The sequence below is a fragment of the Amblyraja radiata genome, chromosome 3 (genome assembly GCF_010909765.2).
Source record: "Amblyraja radiata isolate CabotCenter1 chromosome 3, sAmbRad1.1.pri, whole genome shotgun sequence".
Taxonomy (NCBI): domain Eukaryota; kingdom Metazoa; phylum Chordata; class Chondrichthyes; order Rajiformes; family Rajidae; genus Amblyraja; species Amblyraja radiata.
In genome coordinates, this window is record NC_045958.1 from 116,829,952 (window position 1) to 116,846,906 (window position 16,955).

Below are 16,955 nucleotides of genomic sequence, written 5' to 3' on the forward strand. Positions count from 1 at the left end.
ATAAATGCACACATACAAGCAAACAAAAATAGTGCAATATATACATATAGAAGGCAGTAGAGGCCAATTCTCTGGATGCTTTCAAGAGAGTTAGATAGAGCTCTTAAAGATAGCAGAGTCAGGGGGATATGGTGAGAAGGCAGGAATGGGGTACTGAATGTGGATGATCAGCCATGATCACAATGTATGGCGGTGCTGGCTCGAAGGGCCGAATGGCCTACTCCTGCACCCAGGCACGGAAATCGCTATCAAAACATGGGGGGGGGGGGGGGACACGATTCCTTGTCGGCCGCGCGCGCATGCGCACACACGCGAGTCTTCAGCCATAGGCCCTGTGGACGATAACATCGGAAGCTGACCTGGTTGGTGACCGACTCCGAACTCCAGCAACAGCAGCTTAGTCCGCCCAGAATTGTGGGGCTTCAATAGGCCCCTTCACGGGGCATTTCATCGGCCGGCGGGGACTTCAACATCGGGAGCCTCGATCGCCTCGATGTAGCAGTTTGGTTTTAAGCCGCACCCCCTTCCCCCAGGATTTCCGCCCATGCCTGCACCTATTGTCTATTGTCTCATTGAAACTTACCGAATAGTGAAGGGCCTGGATGGAGAGGATGTTTCCAATAGTGGGAGAGTTTAGGACCAAAGGGCATAATCTCAGAATAAAGAATGTACTTGTAGCAAGGAGATGGGGAGGAAATATCTAGCCAGAGGGTGGTGATTCTGTGGAATTCATTGCCACAAACGACTTGGGAGGCCAAGCCATTAAAAGAGAAGATTGATAGATTTTTGATTAGTAAGGGTGGCAAAGGTTATGTGGAGAAGGCAGGAGAGTGTAGTTGAGAAAGAAGGATAGATCAGCCATGTGAGTGGCGGAGGAGACTCGATGGGCCAAATGGCTTAGTTTTGCTCCTATGACTTATGAGGAGGGACGGAGACAAAATTAGCTTTATAAAAAATAGACACAGTCCTGGAGTAACTCAGCTGGTCAGGAAGCATCTCTGGAGAACATGTACTAGCTTTAAGGTGAGAGGGGATAGATTTAATGGGAACCTGAGGGGATAGTGGGTGTTTGGAACGACCCGTCAGAGGAGGTAGTTAAGGCTCGTACTATAACAACATTAAAGAGATGTTTGGACATGTTTATGCTTAGCAACGGTTTAGTGGGATACAAGGCAAATGTTGGCAGGTGGGACTAATGTAGATGGGGCATCTTTGTCGGCATGGACAACTTGGGCCAAAAGGCCTGTTTCCATGCTGTATGACTTTATCTGTGACTATGGATAGGCGATGTTTCGGTTCAGTTCAGGACCATTCTTCTGACTAAAGGTGGGCGGATGGTGGGGGGAGGAAAACTGGAAGAGAGGTGGGGCAAGTTAAAGCCAGGCATGTGATGGATTTTTTGCATTGCTGAAAATTGTAGGCAAGTATGTTATAGCAGTCAACCTATTCATTTAAGGTCAGTTTACTGGCTTTGGATCTGAATCATCTATTATATTTTTATTACAAACCATCGTAGAACTGAATCACGGTTACTGCACAGAAGGAGGACATTTTATCCTTCCCATTCCCCCAGATTTTGCGCATTGTCCTGCAAATTATGTTTGGTCAAATTGACAGATTTCCACCACCCTCAGCAGTAGTGAGTTCCAGATCATAATCACTTTGTAAAAAAACAATTTTCTTGCCCCCTCTTGAATATTTTGAACAAAATTTTAAATCCATGACAGCCTCTCTACTTACCCTATTTAAATCATCAGCAGAAGCCAAATATTGTCAGAAAGCATCTGTATTGAAAAATACAGCAGGGAAAGGACACTTGGGCTGGTAGCCCAACTGCTCTGGTCACAACAGCACCCCCTGGGATACATTTCATGACGAAAGATTGTCTGTGTTACTATTATGCCAGAATTTCCCTTTATTTCAAAAGCAGATAGGAATTGATATTAAAAATTATCTATATCATCGGCACAGATCATGCCCCTTGTCTGCCAGTAGTTCTCTCCACATCCTGACAGCAGTATGTGGGTGGAAATGGTCCTAGCTTCTGCTTCTGTAGAGACATAAGAAATGTGCTGGAAGATAAATGTCAACCTTCTAGCCTGTCTCTCTGCCACCAAGCTCAGAACAGAATTTAAGGATCGTGGTTATCCATGCTGATCATCAAAGAATTTGGTAACAGTTGAAAACACATTTTTTTGACAAAACAACTTGTCAAAAGGCCCAATGTTCTGGAGTAACTCAGTGAGTCAGGCAGATCTCAGGAGAATGTGGATAGGTGACATTTCAGACTGATTGGGGAAGAGGAGGGGGTGGAAAGAGAGCTGGAAAAGAGGAGGTGGAAAAGAAGAAGTGGACAAAGCTGAGGCGGTAAAAGGTGAATACAGATAAGTTGTGTGGGAAGGAACTGCAGATGCTGATAGACGCATTGGAGATAGACACAAAGTGCTGGAGGAACTCAGTGGGACAGGCAGCATCTCTGGAAAGAAGGAATGGGTGACGTTTCAGGTCTGAAGAAGCATCTCGACCCGAAACGTTACCCATTCCTTCTCTCCAGAGATGCTGCCTGTCCCATTGATATACTCCAGCACATTGTGTCTATAATACTGATGAGGGTTTTTTTTGTAAGGCAGACAGTTGGACAAAGGCCAGACATGAAAAGCCAGAAGATATGAGACAGAAGAATTGAAGAGTTACGACATGAAGCTAGAGGAAGGAATGTAGATGGGAGGGGAGAAATAGGTGCAAGTCCAGGTGCAGGGGAGTGTCGAGGTGTTTGGTAGTTACCTAAAATTGGAGAATTAAATTTTAATTCCGTTGGGTTGTAAGTGGAATATGAGATGCTGTCCCTCTGGTTTGTGTGTAGCTTCACTCTGACAATGAAGGAGGCCCAGGACAGAAAGGTCAGTGTGGGAATGGGAAGGGGAGTTAAAATGATTAGCAGCCAGGATATTAAGTTGGCCTTGGTGGGCTGAGCGCAAGTGTTCGGTGAAATGTGCGCCATGTCTACGCTTGTTCCCACTGATGTACAAGAGGACACATCGGGAACAAAAGGCCATCAGATTGTTTCCAGGCCAGGGCGTCTCAGTGAGGCAAGTTCCCATACGTGGACTGCATCACTTTGCAGGATAGGCATGCTAATGAAGCCTTGACCCATGAGGCAATGGAAAATTAGCAGTATCGGGTACAGAGCATGGGCTGGGTCAAGCACAATTTGCCCACAACTTTTATTCGTGAGCAAAATGTAGCAGAGATATTTTGGATTACTTTTTTGTGCTTTGTTTTGCATTACTTCAGATTGCACTGCAGTCTTTGCACCATTCCGCTATTTTGCATTCATCGTTAGATTCATAAGATCATAAGTGATAGGAACAGAATTAGGCCATTCGGCCCATCAAGTCTACTCCGCCATTCAATCATGGCTGATCTATCTCTCCCTCATAACCCCATTCTCCTGCCTTATTGTATCTATGATCATGTATACAGAATACTCTTATGAGTAGAGCCAGGACGTTTAGGCACTAAAAAACTCTGAAATAGGCAGGCAAAAAGGCATAATAAAATTACAAAAAAAAGGCGTTTATTGTCAAAAAAGGCATAAAAAGGCATGTATTTCCATCACCAGAATATGGTTACAAAAATTATAATATTGCGGTATATTACATTAAATGACCAAAGTTACCTGCTTGCACATAATTACTAGCGTTTTTTTCAAATTATCTGGTGTTAAACTATGCCGTCTGTCAGACAGAATATGCTTCAGTTGTGAAAAACTTATTTCTACCTCAGCTGAGGTCACAGGTGCATACCCAAAACATGCTACAGACTCTATATTCATGTCAATATCTTGTGCATTACAACTACCTTTGAGAACTTTAGCTATGTTTTGTATTCCTTCAAGATCTTTGTTAGCTAAAATAGTAAGATTAAACGAGAACTTACCAGTTTGAAATTTGATCTTGATTTTATGAGGAGTTACGATGAGCGATTACGTGAAGGAGGGCCGTCCGTCTGTGTGCGCGTCAATCTTCAAAGCAGCGGTGTAAAATCACAGATAAAAAGAAGACCTGAGAATAGTAAGATTGTGAAGAAACTAGAACTTCCAGATTACCTTGATAGTATGAGGGTGGGAGCGGTGGGCACGTAATCGCTCATTGTAACTCCTCATAAAATCAAGATCAAACTTCAAATTGGTAAGTTCTCGTTTAATCTTACTATTTTACTTCGGAGTCACGTGAGTGACTACGTGAAGATTTCAAAGCTCTGTGATTTCACGCCGGTTACGAATCCAGGCGTCACACACTGAATGGATTGACCATGGATGAGTGTAATCATTAAAGCATTCAGGCATAACGTAGTTAAGTAAAGACACTGATACTTTAAACGAAAGAAAAATTAAAAAAAATAGTTACCCCTCCCAACCTGGGGGGAAACTGGGAAACAGAACTTAAAATGGTACGTGCAAACACCCCCGGTCCGGTTATGGGTTTGTTATAAAACCGGTGGAACATTTGTTCATTCGCCCATCCTGCAGCCGCTAGGATGTCGTCAAGGGGCACGTCCATTGCTCTTGCTGCCAACGTAGATGCAGCCCTGGTGGAGTGAGATTTAAAGATATGAATGTTCACTCCCGCTACCGCCATTACCTCCTTTAACCATCTGGAGATGGTTTGAGTTGACACCTTCTGATGTGGTTTTTTATGGCTGATGAGGACCGATTGTTCTGAGCCTCTGAGGTTCTCCGTAACTCTCAGATAGTGGTGTAAGTATGTTACCACACACAACCGTTGGTCCTCTGGATATGCCAAGAACTGAATCTTCATCCCTGGCAATCCTGGCCTGCTCTGTTTTATCAGGTCCCTGATAACGAATGTTATATTGTTCATATTGGTGGTCATGTAGTCCAATCGTAGCTTTTGCAGTGTCTGGACTCTTTGGGCTGTTACTAGTGCCATCAGCATAACCACCTTCAGGGTTAGTTTTGATAATGATAAGGCCATTGGCGGTCCCCACTGTCGAAGTAGGGTTAGTACCACGCTCACATCCCATGTGTCCGTGTACCTTGGCTTTGGAGGTATTAAATTGTAAATTCCCTTCATAAATTTTGTTATAAAGGGGTGCATTCCTATTGACCCGTGCCCTGCCTCCAGCATCAGATAGGAGGAGAGTGCGCTTCTGGCACTACCGATTGCACTATAACTTAGTTTATAGTCATAGTACAGAGTTGATAGGAACTCCATGACATCCGTTATCCGAACTGTGTTGTATTCGTTCGGACAGTCCAATACCTTGAAATGGCCTCCTCAGAATCTGCAGACTAACAAATTAATACGGTCATGTAGTGGATGATTGCGCCCTGTAACTGGGTTCACTAGGAGGTCCCTGCTCTTGGGTACAGCCATTAATGGCTGGACTATAATTCTCAAATTTTTTGGGAACCAGGCTTGAGTAGGCCAATCTGGCACTACCAAAATGCCTGTGGCTTTGTCTTGCTTGATTTTGGTCAAGCATCGGTTTACTAGATAAAATGGCGGAAAAGCATACGTAAACATTCCTCCCCAATTGAGGGAGAAAGCATCCACTGCCTCTGCTCCTGGATCCGGCTCCCAGGACACATATCTGGGTAACTGATGGTTTAATCTAGATGCAAACAGATCAATATCTGGTATGCCAAATTGTGTAGTTATTTCGTTAAATACTGCCCGATTCAACATCCATTCTGTGTTATCATTAAACATTTGTGATCTAGCATCTGCCACCGTGTTATATCAACCTGGTAGATAGACCGCCGTAACCCAAATATCCCTCTCAATACACCCAAATGAGGTTTGACAATCTGTTGCAAGATACAGATTTTACACCACCCATGTGATTGATATATGCCACCGCTGTAGTGTTATCAATCTGAATCTGAACATGCACATGTTGCTACAGAAAGCCTTGAGCCCATATTGTGCCCCCAACAATTCCAGGTAATTGATTCCATGTTGTTGGAGAATCACAGACTCCTGCTCATTCCATCTGCCCCCACAGCTCTTGACTGTGTTAGTAGCTCCCCATCCTAAGCCGCTTGCATCGGTTTGAAGAACCACCGATGGTCTTTCGAGCAAGATTTCCCTTGAGCTGTGTCTCACGTTCATCATCCACCATTGTAATTCAACAATGGCCTCTGCTGGCAATCGCATAGGTTTGCCAAATTGGCCTGCATGGGATCTGAGTGCTCGTTCCTTTGCTCGCTGTAAATTCTGGTAATGCAAAGGCCCGTAACGTACTGCTGGAAATGCAGCTACTAATTTGCCAATTACACTCGCTGTTTGCCTGATAGATGGCTTGTATTTGACTATCAGGTCATTGCAGGCTTTACTCAAATCTTGTTGTTTGCCCCTAGGCAAAGTCACCAACATATTTATTGTGTTGATAGTAAATCCTAGGTAATCAAATACCCTGGTAGGTGTCAATTTTGATTTAACTGGATGGATGAGGAAACCAAGTCTTTCAAACAGAGTTTTGGTTGCTTTGACTGATGCTTCTGCCAATTCTTTGGTGACTCCAAAAATGAAAATGTCATCCAAATATGCCATGCCTATGTGGTTTTGAGCCCTTACTAGACCCAGAATTGGTTTCAGTAGTTTAGTAAATAGTCTAGGAGCTGATGTCAAACCATTTGGCAGAGCCTTGTATTGCCATAATTGACCCATCCAGTTAAACTTCAAATATCTCCTGTACTCTTTGTGAATAGACACCGAATAGTATGCATCTTTGAGGTCGATGCATGCCATGTAACCATTTTTGGAAACCAACTGAGTTACTGTTCCAAAATTGTCCATTTGAAATGTTTATATTGCACATATGTATTGAGTTCCGTAAGATCCAGAATGATGCGGACCCCTCCATCTTTTTTCTCTTTTGAGAATATATTGGATATGAATTGGTGAGGTTCTGTATGTGACCTCTCAATGACATTTTTGTCAGATAAAGTTTCAATCTCCTTCTGTATATCCATAGTTTCTTGTTGAGAGAAAACATATGTGCGAAAATTTGAATGTGTTGTTGGTGGTGATGAATTCAAAATGAACTCAATTTTGAACCCTTCTATACTGTGCAGTACAAACGGATCCGTTGTGACCCAACACCATTCTTTCAAAAAATATTTTAACCTTCCTCTCACCAGTATGTGAGGCCTGTCTGGGGTGTTCCCTAAGGAACTGGTTTGACTTACCTCTGACGTTACTGGCGGTATGGCGCTGGTTTTCGTTCGCGAGGTTTTGGAGGTTGAACTGGTGGTTGCTCTCCTCATCCTCGCTGTGGGCCGGCTGGGGCCTGCCCCTAAAAAAGAATTTGACTCCGGTGTGGGTCTTCCTCCAGTGCCTGGCCCTCTAAACGCCGAGATCTGTAAGGATGCATCCTTGGCGATGGACCCTTTTGGGTAACCTGACCTCTGGTTATGAGGCGGATCGTTTTTGCCTCGTCGTCCAGATCCCGTACCTGTCTCGGCAGGTCTTCCCTGAACAGGTAGTTTGCGGGCTGGACATTGCTGGCTTTACACAGGACAGCGAACTTCGAGTTAATCGATGGTTTAATTGCATTCTTCCGAATACAATTAATCTCAAAGTGGGCATTACACAATAGTGCCATTGTGTCCTGTTCTCTGTCAGTGAGGAGTCCCCCTTCCACTCCTCCTGCAAATGATGTGATCCCAGACCTCAGTAGGTTTAATACCTTCTGGAATTTTAATTCTTGGTTTCAGATGACATGGTTCACTGCTTGGACCTTCATGGAAGCAAAGTTAGCTGGTGGGGGGTACCTGTTTATGGTTTCTTCCATGGCCAGGTCTTTAAGTTGATGGGATGCTAGGTAATTGATATTACTAGCTAGATCTTCATCCAGGGGAGCACCCAGTGGTGTTGTGATAGCAAACCTGGATGATTGCAGAGGTACTTCTTCTGCTCGTCCCTGGGAATGTTCCCCCCTTGTGCTTTCGTACTCTGACTCAGAGTAGTTTCTTCCATATGTACTTCCCCCTCCAATGGGGAAGACATTGTGCTGCCCCATGTATGAGGCTCCTGGCACGGTCTGCTGTGGAGACCCATGCTGATACTGCTCCCTCCTTCGGAGCAGATCATTGTGGTGCAACTTCTCCACAAGTTGCTCCATGTGGGAGAGTCATCCTCGGACCCTCTCCGTTGAGGGAGGGTATCCCTCTTCCCCGGACTCATCCGAGTCAACGGGTCTGACAGACTTGCGAGTGGCTTTACGTCCCGCCGGGACCACCACGGTGCTCTCCTCCCGCACCAAGTCTGCTGCTGCCGGTTCTGCTGCCGGCGGTAATGTCGGGGATAAAGACCGTCGCCCGCTACTGGGAATGCTGCGGTCTTCGGCAGCCGACTTCCCCACGGACCGTCTCCTCGACATATGGGCTCTGAAATACAATAACTTCAAGCTCGAAAAAGAACGCAGATAAGTAATTCAACTTTCCTTACCTGCCGCCTGTTTTTAAAAAATCCCAACGGCTGGGAGGACGCAGTGCCTCTGCCAGTCCGTTGTGCACGTTGCGTTCAGACATAATGACGCGCACGCAGACGGATGGCCCTTCACGTAGTCACTCACGTGACTCCGAAGTAAAATCACTCTCTCACATTTTCCTTGCATGTCTTTGCGGATTGGAAGTGCCTTCAGAGAGTGGTGAGGACAGCGGAAAAAATCATTGGGACTTCTCTTCCTTCCATCATGGACATGGGGTACAAGCGCTGTCTGATTAGAGCTAAGGGCATTACCAGAGCCCCCACACACCCACAATTTGGACTGTTTATACTGCTTAACTCTGGGAAGAGGTACCGCAGCATGAAGAGCGGGACAACCAGGTTCTGCAACAGCTTCATCCCCCAGGCCATAAGATTACTGAACAATCAACAAAACCGAGGCTAGAACTTTTTAAATATCGACACTTTTTAAAAACTTTTTATATATATTTATTTTCAGAACCATGCACATGAGGCATTTTTATGGACGCACCTAGCACTTTTACTTTTACTATTACCTGATTTGGAGAGTCAAATGCAACGAAATTTCATTCAAGGTGCACTGTGTCTAGGTGTATATCTGAATGACAATAAAGTTTTCATTCATTCACATTGGCAGGAATTTTACGAATATCGTTAGTTACTTTGTTGAAAAACCTGCAAGTTATTCACTAATGTTTCGCCACATTTCTCAAGGGAATTGATAGCTTGTGGGAAGTTTGCAAAATTGGAAGCAACTTGGAAGATCGCGGTGGAGGGACTTTTTCTGCATGATTTCACTGACAATCCTGACTGGAGCACATTCTTCTTCAAAACAGTTGACGATTTATTTTATCTTTTCAAAATTTGCAGCATAGTAGAGTACTAGACTGAGTGGGACCCGTTGGGTCCCATGTTCACACGGGAGGGCTGGTCCCCCGACGCAATATTCCACCTCTCCACCAATTCCAATATTGGTGTCCAGTGGGGGGGCTTTCTGAGTGCTGGTATGGGTTCTTGGGGTGGCAGCTCAGTCCCTCAAGCCTGATCTGCTGGCAGCTAACTCACGGCTGGTGGGCTGGCAGTTGACTCATGACTATTCCTTGAAATTCCATTTCAAGCAGGGTGCAAGGCCACCAAATTCAAATCCATGTTCCCACCATTTCAAGCAGGGTGCAAGGCCACCGAATTCAAGTGCAGTTTCATACCACTTCAAGCTGGATCCATGGCCACCAAATTCAAGTGCAGTTTCATACCACTTTCAGCAGGGTGCAAGGCCACCAAATTCAGTGCAGTTTCACACAACTTCAAGCAGGATGCAAGGCCGCCAAATTCAAGTGCAGTTTCATTCCACTTCAAGCAGGGTCGAAGGCCACCAAATTCAAATGCAGCTTCATACCATTTAATGCAGGGTGAAACCACCATAAAACCACACAAAACACCAAACTCACAGTTCAGTAGACATTCAGTGTGTTCAGTTGATTCACAGCTCAGACAGTCATGACCTCTCCCTCCCCCATCATGCAGAGACTGAGCCACACCCACACTTCCAGGTTTTATAACCCCTCCCCCTCCCACCGGAAAAGGTGTGGCTTTCAGGGCGTGATTGACAGAAGAGAGATTCTCAACATTTTTAAAACACTAATAACACTTTTATTTTTCATTGATGGGAAGAATTCTCTGCACCTGCTCAGCGGAGGGGGGACTGAGTAAGATGGCCAAAAATCACAGCTGTAAGTGGTTGCATTTTATCTTAAATCAATATACAGTGCAAACAGGAAGTAAGTGCATATGCAGTAGTGCCTTTTAACTTCAAGCCAAAGCACCCAAGCCACCATTTGCAGTAAGTAGTGACTTTCAACTTCAAGCCAAAGCACCCAAGCCACCATTTGCAGTAAGTAGTGCCTTTCAACTTCAAGCCAAAGCACCCAAGCCACCATTTACAGTAAATAGTGCCTTTCAACTTCAAGCCAAAGCACCCAAACAACCATTTGCAGGCAGTGCCTTTTTACTTCAAACAAACCATATTTTCATTTTCAAACCACATTAAGGGTACTCACAGTTGTGTAGACATGTGTTCAGTGTTATTCAGAGCTCATAGAGATGTGACCCTTGGCTTCATCCATCTTGTAGAGACTGAGTGAGGGACACCACCTCCTGGTTTTATAGTCCCTCCCCCTCCCTCCAGCAGGTGCAGCAGATAGAATGGTGATTTTTTTAAACTTCAAGCCAAAGCTCCCAAGCCACCATTTGCAGTAAATAGTGCAATACAGCTTCAAGCCAAAGCACCCAAGCCACCATTTGCAGTAAGAAGTGCCTTTCAACTTCAAGCCGAATCACCCAATCCATCATTTGCAGTAAGTAGTGCCTTTCAACTTCAAGCAAAGCACCCAAGCCACCATTTGCAGTAAGCAGTGCCTTTCAACCTCAAGCCAAAGCACCCAATCCACCATTTGCAGTAAGTAGTGCCGTTCAACTTCAAGCCAAAGCACCCAAGCTACCATTTGCAGTAAGTAGTGCCTTTCAACTTCAAGCTAAAGCACCCAAACCACCATTTGCTGCAAGTAGTGCCTTTTAACTTCATGCCACCATTTGCAGTAAGTAGTTCCTTTCAACTTCAAGCCAAATCACCTGCCACCATTTGCAGTAAGTAGTGCCTTTCAATTTCAAGCCGAAGCACCCAAGCCACCATTTGCAGTAAGTAGTGCCTTTCAACTTCAAGCCAAAGCACCCAAGCTACCATTTGCAGTAAGTAGTGCCTTTCAACTTAACTACATGCCACCATTTGCAGTAAGTAGTGCCTTTCAACTTCAAGCAAATCACCCGCCACCATTTGCAGTAAGTAGTGACTTTCAACTTCAAGCCAAAGCTCCCAAGCCACCATTTGCAGTAAGTAGTGCCATTCAACTTCAAGCCAAAACACCCAAGCCACCATTTGCAGTAAGTAGTGCCTTTCAACTGCAAGCCAAAGCTCCCAAGCCACCATTTGCAGTAAGTAGTGCCTTTCAACTTTAAACCAAAGCTCCAAAGCCACCATTTGCAGTAAGTAGTGCCTTTCAACTTCAAGCCAAAGCACCCAAACAACTATTTGCAGGCAGTGCCTTTTTACTTCAAACAAACCATATTTTCAATTTCAAACCACATTAAGGGTACTCACAGTTGTGTAGACATTTGTTCAGTGTTATTCAGAGCTCAGAGAGACGTGACCCTTGGCTTCATCCATCTTGCAGAGACTAAGTGAGGCACACCACTTCCTGGTTTTATAGTCCCTCCCCCTCCAGCAGGGGCAGCAGAAGGAATGGTGGATTAAAAAAAAATATTAATATCTCTCTGATTTTTCATCGATGGGAAAAATCCTCCGCACCCATAAGGCGGAGAGGGGCTCTGAGCGAGGTGGCCAAAAATGACGGCCGTAGGTGGCGCCGTTCTGTCGGAAATCGCAGCACAGTGGGCCAAAAGCGGTCAAGATCAGAGATTTAGTAATATAGACAGCAGAGAGCCATGTACCCCACCCTAGTCAAAACAGGCTGATGAGTTAGCGGAATCTCAGGTGTCATTTTCTTGAACAACTGCAGTGCTTTGAGGAAGATTTTCTTCCTCAAATTGGAAACTAGGCGATCGACATTTGGAAACAAGCTACTATGTACTTGGCAATTCTATGAAGTCCTTAAACTAAGCATGTCAAATACAACATTTTGGGGAATAAAATTTTAAGAGCACGAGCAGCTTTTTTCATGTATGGAGCTGCATCGGTAACTGTAAAGGAGTGATAGCTGACACACTGTAGCCTTTACTAAGAGTTTATTATAGCACATGGCACACACGTCCCAGCACTGACTGCATCCAGCCTTCAGGCGTACCGGGACCAAGTGGGAGGAACAAAGGGAGGATACCACAGTTATACTAATATGATGGGGCGTGGTTAGTGGTGATGAGGTAGCTACATTATAGGTTGCATGCATAAACCATCTACAGTAACAAACAAGAACATTCTCATGATTTATACCTTCTTGCCAAAGTACAGCAAGTGAAGATATAAACAACTGAGCAATAGTGGAGCTGTTTGACTTCCGATGTCAACAAATACTTCTTTGATGGTTGACCTGCCTCCAGTGTACCGATGACCACATTGGCAACATATCTCCTCACAGCATCGGTTGTCTTGTCTATTGAGATCCATTTTTTGTTGCATGCAACTTCATCTCTAATTTTCTGCACAACAATGTTGAAATTGCTATCAACATAATTTTTCCGTAATGATGACTCGCTTGGTATAGGCTCCTCTGTGTATTTCTCTAAAAAACCTCTGAGAGATTTATTTTCCTATTTCCACAGTGGAATTCCAGCATCAATGAATGCCTTGCACAGATCACTCGAAAACTCAGATTTGTGACTGGAGCCAGCAGTAAATGTAATGAGGAGACAAGCTTGGGTATTTCGCTTGAGTAGTCGACACCCCAGCGGTATCAACATTGACTTCTCTATTTTAGATAGCCCTTGTCTTCTCCCTCCTCCCCCTCCCCCTTCCCAGCTCTCTTTCTTTGTCTCTCTGTCTCCGCCACTTCCTTTCTTTTTCCTGCCCCCCCACCCACATCAGTCTGAAAAAAGGTCTAGACCCAAAATGTCGCTTATTCCTTCTCTGCCTGCCTCACCCGCTGAGTTTCTCCAGCATTTTTTGTCTACCTTCAATTTTTTCAGCATCTGCAGTTCTTAAATAGATCTTGGAGAAAACAGAACCAGCGGGCAGCGGCACGAACGAATGAACGACCGACGGTGGCACCCCTGGTTTCGCCCCAGTGGTGGAAATTTTCTTGTAAGTTATACTATGTTAACACATTAATAAAAACATTAATATTAACATGTTAACATAGAAAACATCATTGTAATCACGGTACAACTAGAGAAAATAGCACGTCCTTTTAACAAAACGGCAAAAAAGGGCTGATTTAGGCAATCGATCGTGAAAAAGGCATTATCCTGGTGAAATCATCAAAAAAGGCATGAAAAGGCACTTGTGGCATTCATGGCAAAATCCTGGCTCTACATATGAGCTCCATGCAAACAAGGAATTTCATTGCATACTAGTGTACATAGCAATAAGCTAATCTGAATCTGACTAAATTTGTAGGAGAGGTGAGAAATAAATTCCATCAGTCATAGAGCTATACAGCACAGAAACAGGTTATTTGGCGCAGATTGCCCATGCCGATTAAGTTGCCTGATTGAGCTAGTCCCACTTCCCTGATCAATATCCTTCCAAGCCTTTTCCTATCCCTATACCACTATCTGGGGCTGCTGTTGGAGGGGGGCGCCGTTGTGTATGGCTGCCTGCTTTCAGTTGTCCTTTCACCCTTTTTTTTAAATTTTTAGTGTGTTAAAGATTTTGCTTTGGTGGTCTTCTAGTCTTCTATGTGGGGGGTGGGGGGTCGGGGGGAAGGGGGAAACTCTTTTTTTCAGTCCCTACCTGGTCGAAGATGCGTCATTCCTCCGAGGTGCATCTTCGCTCCCTCCTCGCGGCCTACCAACTGGACTGGAGCAGCGTTTCCTGCCGGGGACTGGCCAGAACTTCAGCTTCGGCGGCGGCGCAGCGCTGAAGTACCATCGGGGAGCAGGCGATGCCTTACCGAGGATCACCGTGTGGTAAGCTCCAGAGTGCTGAGATCGCCGATTCCAACATTGCGGAGCTGTGGTTGCGGACCTTCCAGCTGCTGGCGGCGCTGACTTTACATCGCGGAGGCCTGGGATCTTATGCCGAGGTCGCCAGTGTGAATCTCCGCCCAGCTCGGCCTGTGGACTTCGGGAGCCGCGGTCTCCGGTAGGAAGCGGTCGATTTCGGAACTCCAAGCCGCTAGAACTGTTCTCTCCGAAGCCGGAGCTCCATCATCTGGCGAGAGGGTCTGAAACACCGGGCCTCTGCTGCGGCGACTACAGAGGCCTCGAATAGGTGAACACAGAGGAAAAAGACTGAACTTTTACTGCCTTCCCTCACAGTAGAAAATGTTGATTCCGCTGTGGGGGGGACTTTTCATGTTAAATTCTATAGTGTGCTGTGTCTTTCTTTTTATTTCTATGGATGTATGGCAACCCAAATTCTTCTATGTACAGCACTTTGGTTGATTTAAATGTGCTATATAAATAAAAATTGATTGATTGATTGATATACCTGCCCAAGTGTCTTTTCAAATGACATCATTTTTCCCACCTCTGGCAGCTGATTCCATGTACACCAGTGACGTGTGGTGAGTATCAGTGGCCCGGCCCTCCCTGTATTGATCACCACGTCTCCCCGAGGAGAGAGAGGGGTGGTGCCGTGGCTGGGAGGGAGGGATAGAGAAGAGAAGGGAGGGAGAGAGAGAGAAGGGAGGGAGAGAGAGAGAAGGGAGGGAGAGAGAGAGAAGGGAGGGAGAGAGAGAGAAGGGAGGGAGAGAGAGAGAAGGGAGAGAGAGAAGGGAGGGAGAGGGAGAGAAGGGAGGGGGGAGAGAAGGGAGACAGGGAGAAAGGAGAGAGAGAGAGAGAATGGGGAGAGAGAAGGAGAGAGAGAGAAAGAGAGAATGGGGGGAGAGAGAGAAGGGAGAGAGATAGAAGGGGGAGAGAGAAAGGAGAGAGAGAGAGAATGGGGAGAGAGAGGAGAGAGAGAGAGAGAGAGAGAATTGAGAGAGAGAGCGAACTCCATCATCAAGTTCGCTGACAACACCACTGTTGTGGGACATATCACTGATGGGGATGAGTCAGAGTATAGAAGAGAGATCGAGCGACTGTCCATATGGTGCCAGCACAATAACCTGGCCCTCAACACCAGCAAAACCAACTGATTGCAGACTTTGGAAGGAGTAGGATGGGGACCCACCGTCCCGTTTATATCAATGGGTCGATGGTTGAAAGGGTCAAGAGCTTCAAATTCCTGGGCGTACACATCTCTGAAAATCTTTCCTGGTCTGAGAACACTGATGCAATTATTAAGAAAGCACATCAGCGCCTCTACTTCCTGAGAAGATTACGGAGAGTCGGTTTGTCAAGGAGGACTCTCTCTAACTTCTACAGGTGCACAGTAGAGAGCATGCTGACCGGTTGCATCGTGGCTTGGTTCGGCAACTTGTGCGCCCTGGAGAGGAAAAGACTACAAAGAGTAGTAAACACTGCCCAGTCTATCATCGGCTCTGACCTTCCTTCCATCGAGAGAATCTATCGCAGTCGCTGCCTCATAAAGGCTGGCAGTATCATCAAGGACCCACACCATCCTGGCCACACACTCATCTCCCCGCTACCTTCAGGTAGAAGGTACAGGAGCCTGAAGACGGCAATGACCAGGTTCAGGAATAGCTACTTCCCCACAGCTATTAAACTTGGCTCGGACAAAACTCTGAACATTAATAGCCCATTATCTGTTATTTGCACTTCATCATTTTATTTATTCATGTGTGTATATATTTATATTATGGTATATGGACACACTGATCTGTTTTGTAGTCAATGCCTACTATGTTCTGTTGTGCTGAAGCAAAGCAAGAATTTCATTGTCCTATCAGGGACACATGACAATAAACTCTCGTGACTTGACTTGAATGGGGAGAGAGAGAGAAGGGAGTGAGGAACGATGGCACATTATAACCCGCAGCCATCCCATTCTGACCGCCGCCGAACCCCCCCACCGCACCATTGCACCCTTCTTCACGGCGGCCCAGTGATGTTTCGTCTCTGACAATTCGAGGGATCTAACCGGTAACAACACTAAGAGCAGCCCCGGGCCGCCGCGCTCCCCGGCTCGAATCTGAGCTTGTAAATTCAGGTGGTGGGCCTGAAGTGCCCCGCGGGCCATATTTTGGAGACTCCTGCCTTACATGAACTAAACAAAAATGTACAGAAGTTCAAACATTTATGACTTTATTATTGTGATAAGTATAGATCTATTTTTAAAAAATCGAATAATTTTCTAATGTACCGACAAAGTCTACCTTCCCAAGTGGCATATCTTGTTCCGCTCCATGATCTTTGGTCAGCGCCGCCGCTGCTGAAGCTAGCTAACGTGGAGGGAGAGTGAGGTAGCGTCAATTATGTGGGCTGAGCCTACGTAATTGACACTCGCTCTTCCTCCACTGGGCTCAAGACACGCCCCCTTGTGAGACAGATGTGATCGCTGCCTCCCCTGGTGCTTTTTCATTGCAGTTTTATGTGAGACCAGCAAGCACAAATTTAAAATCTTTATATGTGAAATTCGTTACCTGGACTATGGAAGGTAAGGACATGTAATGATGGGGTTTACACACATTACATTGGTGACATACATAGAGATGGTAACAGGCACACACTTATTGCCCGCGCTCCATGCAGTTTCTAAGGGGTTGCGCAATCGGAAGGGAGGCTCAGCTCGTCGCTGCCTCACCTCTCAACTCGCCCTGTATTTGCAGCAGAGCTGCGAAAATTTTATGATTTTTACTATAAAAAATGATTAGATTCATATAG